This window comes from Salvelinus alpinus, chromosome 1 (assembly GCF_045679555.1).
Source record: "Salvelinus alpinus chromosome 1, SLU_Salpinus.1, whole genome shotgun sequence".
Taxonomy (NCBI): domain Eukaryota; kingdom Metazoa; phylum Chordata; class Actinopteri; order Salmoniformes; family Salmonidae; genus Salvelinus; species Salvelinus alpinus.
In genome coordinates, this window is record NC_092086.1 from 22,634,851 (window position 1) to 22,645,458 (window position 10,608).

Genomic DNA, 10,608 nt, shown 5'->3' on the forward strand with positions numbered 1-10,608 from the left:
CAAATCTAAGATTATCAACGACAGGTCTCGTTGGTGATTATAGTGGTGGTGACAGTGGGTGATTGAGTTGGGCCTTGGCTGATGTCGCTTTTTTAGGGTGGAGTGAGTCTGGACTTCAGCATCAATCTTTATTGTCCCTACGAGGATAGGTCAGGATCATGTCAGCTTTTACCCCCCCCCCTGGTTTCCATCGTTCTGTTTGAGCCCACGATGACTCAGCCTCCCAATATTCTGTCTTCCCTCCAACTATTTTCTTCTCAGGCCCAGACTATAAGGTTGAACTACAGTGATACACCCAGTAGGATTCTCTCAGACTGTTTGGCCTGCTGTAGCAGTACTGTAGCTAAACCACTGGACGTACCACATACAAGTACCACTTTAAGAGAACAGCACAGGAGGCACATAAAACATGGAGTATTTTACCATTTCAAAATATTGTCAGTATCTGATAGGTCATTTCATAGTGTGTAGGATTTTGTGTAGGATTTTCATAAACACTAGCAATACATGCTAACAGTCAATCACAAATCATGAAGACTTACAAACACATATACTCACAAACATTAACAACACTGTATAACAAACACATGTGTACACTTCATACATACTGTACACAGTCGCATGGACGTGTGTGTGTATGTTTGTGTATGGCCCTAACATGCCCTAGCGTGTATGTCTCGAGGAGAGAGGGTGTACCCTAACCCTAGTGTTGAGGAGAGAGGGTGTACCCTAACCCTAGTGTTGAGGAGAGAGGGTGTACCCTAACCCTAGTGTTGAGGAGAGAGGGTGTACCCTAACCCTAGTGTTGAGGAGAGAGGGTGTACCCTAACCCTACTGTTGAGGATAGAGGGTGTACCCTAACCTTAGTGTTGAGGAGAGAGGGTGTACCCTAACCTTAGTGTTGAGGAGAGAGGGTGTACCCTAACCCTAGCGTTGAGGAGAGAGGGTGTACCCTAACCCTAGCGTTGAGGAGAGAGGGTGTACCCTAACCCTAGCGTTGAGGAGAGAGGGTGTACCCTAACCCTAGTGTTGAGGAGAGAGGGTGTACCCTAACCCTAGTGTTGAGGAGAGAGGGTGTACCCTAACCCTAGTGTTGAGGAGAGAGGGTGTACCCTAACCTTAGTGTTGAGGAGAGAGGGTGTACCCTAACCCTAGTGTTGAGGAGAGAGGGTGTACCCTAACCCTAGTGTTGAGGAGAGAGGGTGTACCCTAACCCTAGTGTTGAGGAGAGAGGGTGTACCCTAACCTTAGTGTTGAGGAGAGAGGGTGTACCCTAACCCTAGTGTTGAGGAGAGAGGGTGTACCCTAACCCTAGCGTTGAGGAGAGAGGGTGTACCCTAACCCTAGTGTTGAGGAGAGAGGGTGTACCCTAACCCTAGTATTGAGGAGAGAGGGTGTACCCTAACCCTAGTGTTGAGGAGAGAGGGTGTACCCTAACCCTAGTGTTGAGGAGAGAGGGCGTACCCTAACCCTTGTGTTGAGGAGAGAGGGTGTACCCTAACCCTAGTGTTGAGGAGACAGGGTGTACCCTAACCCTAGTGTTGAGGAGAGAGGGTGTACCCTAACAACTAGTGTTGAGGAGAGAGGGTGTACCCTAACCCTAGTGTTGAGGAGAGAGGGTGTACCCTAACCCTAGCGTGTGTGCACTGAATGTAAATACACAGACGGTGTGCTCTGCCTGCTGTTTCCACGGCCATGACAGAAACGCAGTGGGGGGGTTCCAGGGGCCCCGGACGGAGCCTCTCTGAAGGGCCCTCATCCCGAGGCCAGGCTTCGTTAGGGAGCCACTGGGCCCGCTGGGTGGTTCTGATTAGAACATACCTGGCAGTTTGAGCTACTTGGGCTGGGCCGGCCTGGGATCACTCCTAACTGGTTTTGGCGCTTTGCTGTTAGGCCTGGGCCGGGGATGGGCTGCTGCTGTGCCCTGCCAATTGGCTGGGGTTTTGGACGACGCAGGGGGCGGAAAGGACTCTTCCGGAACCAGTGAGGTAGATGATGGGGTCAGCGACCTTGGCATGCAGCAGAGGAGGGAAAGAGGGGAGCAGAAGGAGGAGGGATGTACAATTAGGTGGAGGACTGGGGCTATTTTGGGAGCCATGGATTCTGTCGTAGACACTACACACACACACACACACACACACACACAGTACTGTGGCCTGCATGGCCAGGGTACAGTTAGACGATAACAAGAGTAAATCCACTTACATAACACACATAGTGCACAAACTGAATGGGAGCAGACCATTCAATTAATGTCGGGAAGCCTCCCTCTAATAATAAAGTGCTGCTTTGTCTAAAATGACGTCAAAAGGGGTGTGGAGGGGATCAAGTCGTACTCCAAACGAGCTGATTGGCCCTGCGGGACCAGAGGTCAGCAGATCAAACCTATTTTTAGGAACGATCAAAGGGCCTGAAATAAAAATAGTGCTGCACGGGCCCTCTGGGTAGCGTACCTGTCTATCAGGCTTACAGCGGGCTGGGAAAATGAGCAGGGGAAACGTTTGATGATATTTGGAAAGGAGCAAGTAATGACCGAAATGTCTTTAGCTGCCAGCGGGGCGGACACAGTGTGATGTTTGGCCTTTGGTTAGGCTGCGGAGAGGATTGGCATCCACAGGTGTCATGGTTATCCCCCTGCGCGTGGCTGCTGTTCACTGGACCAGTAAGTGGAAGGACTAGTCTAAGGACTACTACTACGGTAACATATTAGGGATCTACTGTCCAAATAATGTGGGATGGTGCAGCTACAGTGTAAAGGCCTTCCATAGACCTGATAGTATGGTCATCTTTGGCTAGCAGTGGCAACAGAGACTAGGGCTCAACACAACTTTAAATAGGTAAATACATTTGAGAATTTTCACTCTTCAGTTACTTTTCAAGATCGTAAGAAGTTGTCCGGCCCAATTCACATGAGGCAGACAAGCCCACAGACAGAATTCATTCATTTTGTATCATACACTTCACAAAGTTATCACCAATCTGCTGGACTAAGATACGTATATTAACAGAATTCGTAATGCGCCAAACCAACCTGAGTGAAATGATCTGTCCAACAACACAAGAGGTTCAGAATCTGTTCTTTACTGTCTCCTCCACAGTGGTGGAGAGATGGAGAATTGAGGGGGGACGAGGGGGTGGAGAGAAAAGGGGGGATGAGAGGTTGGAGAGGTGGAGAGATGAGGGGGGGTGAGGGGATGGAGAGGTGAAGGGGTGGAGAGATGAGGGGGAGATGAGGGAGTGGAGAGACGAGGGGATGGAGAGGTAAGGGGGGATGAGATGGAGAGATGAGGGGGGAGAGGTGGAGAGATGGGGGGGTGGAGAGGTGGAGAGATGAGGGCGGTGGGGAACTGAGGGGGAGATAAGGGTGTGGAGAGATGAGGGGGAGGTGAGGGGTGAGAGGTCAGGGGGAGATGAGGGGGGTGGAGAGGTGAGGGGGAGATAAGGGTGTGGAGAGATGAGGGGTTGGAGAGGTGATGGGGTGGCGAAGTGGAGAGCTGACGGGGGGATGAAGGGGGTGGAGAGGTGAAGGGGGGCACCGGAACTCTAGATTAGCCCTGGTGGTGAGTCATTAGGACAGCTTTCATGTGGACAAGGAGGGCTAATGTGAGATTGCAGGAGAGGTCAGAGAGCAGGGGTTTAGGGTCAAAGGTCACGCCACAGTGTTGTGATGGTGTCATTCAGCGTTTCCTGTGTGGTGAGTTCTACAAACACACTGCAGTAATCCCACTGTGTCGTGGTGGTGTCATTCAGCGTTTCCTGTGTGGCGAGTTCTACAAACGCATTGCAGTAATCCCACTGTGTCGTGTGTTCAAAGAAGGAACAGAACGAGCGTCTATGTAATCAATTAAATTTAATCAAATGTATTTATAAAGCCCTTTTTACATTAGACGATGTCACAAAGTGCTATACAGAAACCCAGACTAAAACCCCAAACAGCTAGCAATGCAGATGAGGAAGCACAGTGGCTAGGAAAGACTCCCTAGAAAGGCAGGAACCTAGGAAGAAACCTAGAGAGGAACCAGGCTCTGAGGGGTGGCCAGTCCTCTTCTGCTGGATATCTATGATCTTATTCATTATGATATAAAAGGCCAAACTGATCCTAGATCAGCACTCCTACACTGAGATGTCTTGTGAATATGAACCCTAGTCTGAGCACTCCGCCTGTCAGAGACACCAGGACCAGGGTAGTGGTCAGTAGGGAGAACACGTTCTGAGAAACATTTTCCATCACTGGTTCATTTGGACCAATCATGATTGGGTGAAGGTGGTTCTTAAAGTTGGGGAGGGGCTTTCAAAGAATGATTTCAAGCAGAACGTTGTTTTTGGAAGGGGGTGGGGGGATAAGCCGTGGCTGTTAGTTTCCGTTTAGGTGGGTCCGGACTTTGCTAGTTGCATAAGTATGTTTCTCTCAACCTCTCCTCCCAGAATGTAATTGAGCATCTGATGCGATTACGCAACATGTTTGTTCCTGGTTTTCCCATTCCAGACTGGATGTCTATCTGCACCTTCGGATCCTCCTGAACAACCAAACTATCAGACATGCAGATATAGGCCTGATAAAAAAGTTAGGACCTCACTTGATGTATTGTGTAGATGTGGTCAGGTTCTTTCCCATATACGTAACATATCCTGACAGAAACAAATGTCTCAGCATTGGGTGACGATTTGCATGTCAGCACAGACACGGTGCTTTAAAGAAAAGGATATGCAAAACAACCCGGCTGTCACGCCCTGACCTTAGAGATCCTTTTTATGTCTCTATTTTGGTTTGGTCAGGGCGTGAGTTGGGGTGGGCATTCTATGTTTTGTGTTTCTATGATTTTCTATTTCTAGGTTTTGGCCGGGTATGGTTCTCAATCAGGGACAGCTGTCTATCATTGTCTCTGATTGAGAACCATACTTAGGTAGCTCTTTTTTCCACCTGTGTTTGTGGGAAGTTGACTTTGTTTAGGGCACATAGCCTTTGAGCTTCACGGTTTGTTTTTGGTATTGTTTATTGTTTTGTTCGGCGTCATTTTTGATTAATAAAGAAAATGTACGCTCACCAAGCTGCACCTCGGTCCTCTCCTTTCGACAGCCGTGACACCGGCTCCTTTTTATATTTAGGAGATTTTACCATTTGACATGAGCATCTGAGTGAAGTCAGACTTTCTGATAAGTCAGACTTTCACCCTAACAAGCTACAGTGTCCAGAAGAATGGTTCAAAACAACAGTCATATCTCACTCTTTTCGTTTCAGAGGCTTGAAGCTGACTGACAGATGTCTATCAGTATTGGAAAATGTCATGCCGTGCTTTCAGGCTTTTACAGTATTTCTTCAAATCAAGGTTTCCCCCCCGACTCAGCCTGGTCTCATAGACTAGACGTCACATAGTAAACTAATAATAATAATGCTACGAAATGCTCTGAGATCAGGATGCCTGACTAGAGTAACATGCCAGCTCTATATCAGGGTTCAGGGTTTCAGGGTGAACATTGCAGATGCCTGAGAGCAATTAATATTGTGAATGTTTGCATTAACGGTAGTCTCAGCGAAATGACGTTGACACGAGCAGCACTGCAGATATTGAGATGAGCGAGACGCAAGACTTCGCTCTAGCACAGTCACACACAGTATCTGCGCATGTGCACGGGTTCGCCTCACACTGTTCACAGTGTGGTAGCCAGGGCACCAAAACAGTGGAGAAGTTGAGTCTCACACTTCAACGCTCTCAGTTGTTGCAGAAAATGACCCTCTATGTTGTTTACTTTCTGCATCTACGTCATATCGCTGAGTCTACCTTTAATGCGTGAACACACTGCACGATCATCCCCTGTATGTATCACCATGTGTATTGCTTTATTTTTATTTAACCTTTATTTGACTAGGCAAGTCAGTTAAGAACAAATTCTTATTTACAATGACGGCCTACCCCGGCCAAACCCGGACGATGCTGGGCCAATTGTGTGCCGCCCTATAGGACTCCCAATCACGGCCGCTGCGCCACTCGGGAGCAATGGTGAAGTTGCCCCTAAACGCTGACCTTGGGTCAGTTTTGCATTTCTCCCACTAATGGTTAGGATTAGGGGAGGGGAAGCTGATCCTAGATCTGTACCTAGGGGAAACACTGTATCATCCCAGCCCGGAGTCTCTAGCACTAGAAGAAATGGTTGTAATTGGCCCCGTTTAACACTATGCACAGCTGAATATTGGGTTTTGAATGCTTTTATAAAGCTTTTGCATGGCCACTGGTTGCTAGGGGTTCAACCAAGCTGCACTTTAAAGAGAGATGTTCAGATGTATCTGGAAGAGGGGCTCTGTCAGGAGGGTGTTTGTTCCACCATTGGGGACAGAGAGGAGCTTTGACTGGAATGAGTGGGAGCTGAGCCCCTCGTTGGGGTGGAAGCAGTGCTTCATTTGTAAATTGGGAGGTGCCTGAACAAGAAGTTAGCAGGAGAGGGGAGAGACCTGGGGGGCTCTGAGTTACCAGAACGCATGAATTTAAAAAAATCCCCTTTATAATAATTAATAGCATGAATTATCATTGCTTTTGCTTAAGGAGCATAGAGCAGTAGAGGCACTTGCAGAAGTTGCACACATGGGGATCCTTTTCTGTAGTCTAGGGTCCAGGAAAATGTTTGCCTTTTTATAAATGCATTTCATGTGATTCTACATCATTTTAGATGACTGGAGACTTTAAGCAGAATCTTTTTTAATACTTCACAAATGATCTAAATGACAGTCAGTCTACTTTGACACTGACGAACTGAGAATCTGAGATCAATAAAAAACGACCTCGTCTTGAATCCATCAACAGCCTAGTCCTGGGTGTGTGGAGGAAATTATAGTTTTAAAAAAGCTTTCCGTTTCACTTCCTCACCCAATAATGCAGCAGCTCACTCACCGGGGATGGCGGATGTGCTCATGCCAAAAGATTATCTCTCTTGTTTTACTTTGTCAAACAAAGCTGTTTCTCAACAGGTCTATTTGGAAGTTGATAACTTAGTAGTCTACAGACAGATTGTTCTTCTCTTATCATCAGGATCCATTTTCTTTCCAAACTGCATTTTCCTTGATTCTATTTGAAATATTGCGAAAGGCCTGTTTTGGCTGCATGCTTTTCACTGACAGATTTTCAGCGCGTTCACAAATGTAGGCATGCCTTTCGATTGGGCTACACACAATCCACAGCCAGGCATTTTTTTATTTTTTTATTAAGCTATTTATCCTCTGTAACTAATTTATAGGCCTACACCTGGTGTAGTATTCAGAATGGTAGCAGTTATTTCTGAACAGACAGCAGTAATTCTGTAACTTTGGAAAATGTATTTCAATTTATCAGGGGTGCTGCGACACCTTTCCCGCGGCTATGATTCTTTAAGGAAATGAATGACGAAGTGCAACACTGGAGAGATGAGAGTTGCAGGCTCATGTCTATCAGAGCAGGGAGAGGGAGAGAGATCATAGAAGGTGAATCTCATTCTAGTTCTGTGAGAGATACAGGCGCACTTCTCTCTCTCACCACAGCAATGGCCACACATTGGTCTATGTCTATAGGCTACAATGTTGCGCAAACCGTAAATCCGGGCCGGCCCAACACTTATCAATTCTTAGAATATCAGGCAGATTTTCACAGTGAAAATTGCTTTTATTATAATTTTTTAATTGCAAACTGACAATTATTGTTCATGCCACGAGAGGTGCCGGATCCTGGCAAATGGGTTCCAGAACGAAACAGTCCAGAACTGAGAGGTGACGGATCCTGTTCAAATGAAGCATTGGGTGGAAGGGCCAGAGGTGGCAGAACAAAGTGCTCGGGTTGGGGTGTAGGGTTTGACCATAGACTGAAGGTAGGGAGAGGTGGTTCCCCTTGCTGCTCCATAGGCAAGCACCAGGGTCTTGAACTGGATGCGAGCTTCAACTGAGACCCAGTGGAGGGTGTGAAGGAGTGGGGTGACGTAGGACAATTGGTAGAGGTGTGTGTATGGTGTGAGGGACCCAGGATGACATGTACTGTAAAAGCTGTGACAACTGCTGATGTAAACATGGCTTTATAAATCAGTTTGATTGATTGATTGACTGTTAGAGGAATTTTACTCCTATATGTTCATTAACCAATTCAATTAAAACACTCTGTCCGTTTCTAAGAACTTGTAAGATACTTATTTGCATAAAATAGACAGAGATCAGTCTCAAAATTAATCAGTAGCGTTTATTTTCGGAGAGCTCCTCCCAAAATATCATGTACACTAGTTTATATACCTCATATTTCGTCATAAATGTCTCTCCTCCTCTCAGATACAATGGCAGTATAGTTCACAAGCCTTCCCTCATTGTCTGCCACCTGTTAAACAATCTACTACAACCCCAAGGTCTCTCCCCTCCCTGGGTAGAGACAGAATGTCCTGTAAGGAACACAGCATTCCAGCCTGTCTGACGATAGCTCCATTCGTTTCTAACAAGGAACAGAAAGTCCTTGTTCTAATTCTTGACTAGAACTACACACATTATATTCAGTATTATGATTATAATAAGATTCATACATCCATACAGTAACATAGTATTATTCTGTTTAGTTATAGTTCTAAGTTAAATGTATACATAATTTAGTCATTATTCATAAAAATCCCATAACATTGACCCACCCAGTGATGGCCTCTTTTGCCTGTAGGACAGAGACCCTGGACAGACACAATTTGAGGTACCAGGCTGGGTGAAACAGAAACACATCACATGAATGACAACAGCCAGATGTGATGTACCCGTGTGCCTATTACGATTACCAAAACCTAACCACATAGTTGTACTGCTACAGTATAATTCAAATATATATTATTTAACCTTTATTTAAATAGGCAAGTCAGTTAAGAACAAATTCTTATTTACAATGACGGTCTACCCCGGCCAAACCCGGACGAATCGAACTAGGGACTGTAGTGACGCATCTTGCACTGAGATGCAGTGCCTTAGGCCGCTGAGCCACTCGGGAGCATAATCATGGTATATCACTGGGAGATAGGCGATACCGATTATAGGAGAGATACAATGAGTGTTCAAAACATTAGGAACACCTGCTCTTTCCATGACATAGACTGACCAGGTGAAAGCTATGATCCCTTATTGATGTGACTTGTTAAATCCACATCAATCAGTGTAGATGAAGGGGAAGAGACGGGTTAAAGAAGGATGTTTAAGCCTTGAGACATGGATTGTGTATGTGTGCCGCTGAGAGGGTGAATGGGCAAGACCAAAGATTTAAGTGCCATTGAGTGGGGTATGGTAGTAGGTGCCAGGCGCACAGGTCAAGAACTGCAAAGCTGCTGGGTTTTTCACGCTCAACAGTTTCCTGTGTATTTCAAGAATTGTCCACCACCCAAAGGACATCCAGCCACCTTCACACAACTGTGGGAAGCAGTGGAGTCAACATGGGCCAGCATCCTTGTGGAATGCTTTCGGCACCTTGTAGAGTCCATGCCCCAATGAATTGAGGCTATTTTGAGGGGAAAGGGGGTGCAACTCAATATTAGGAAGGTGTTCTGTAATGTTTGTACACTCGGTGTAATTTATAGGACATATAGATTATAAGAGATAGATTATAGGAGATATTGAATATAGGAAATAGATTATAGGAGATATTGAATATAGGAGAAAGATTATAGGAGATATTGAATATGGGAGATATTGAATATAGGAGATAGATTATAGGAGATATTGAATATGGGAGATATTGAATATAGGAGATAGATTATAGGAGATATTGAATATAGGAGATATTGAAAATAGGAGATTGATTATAGGAGATACAGATTATAGGAGATACAGATTATAGGAAATACTGATTATAGGAGATATTGATTATAGGAGATATCGATAATAGGAGATATCTATTATAGAAGATATAGATTCTAGAAGATATAGATTATAGGAGATATAGCTTATAGAAGATATAGATTATAGGAGATATAGTTTATAGAAGATATAGATGAGAGAAGATATAGATTATAGGAGATATAGATTATAGAATATATAGAAAGGGATATAGTATTTATATATTATGTAGGAGATATAGGGTCATCCAAACCCTTCATTTATGCATGGTAAATAAACTAAAACCCATAAAATACACAATAAGTACTCTTTTATAGTATCTCTCTTCAAACATAAAATACATCAATAAACACACTTTGAATTGAGCTGTGTAGGATGGGACAGATTGACAAGCTCCTAACATTCACCTCCAGACATGAAAGTGCACCTGTTATACTGCCCCGTTCAAATCAAGCCAACGCAACAGAGGAAAGGAGCAGTAGTGAAACCCAAGCTAGGGTCAATAGGAAGAGCAGCAGGGTAGCCGATTTAAGGGCAAACTTTCTTTCTCATGGGGAGGGAGGAAGGGAGAGGCAATTCAAGCCTCTTTTGGTCTCCCTCCTTGGCAGGAAATCGAATAAAACAAAGAGGGAATAGAGCGAGGTGATTTACCAACCTGTCTTGACATCAGAGTGGAAATAAAGCAGAGCTGCTGGAAACAGGTTGGCCTGGAGGAGAAGAAGGTGGTTATTACACACGTGGCTCAGAAAGCAGGGCGCAACACTCTCACATCACAGAGATATCACAACTGGAGCTGGCCT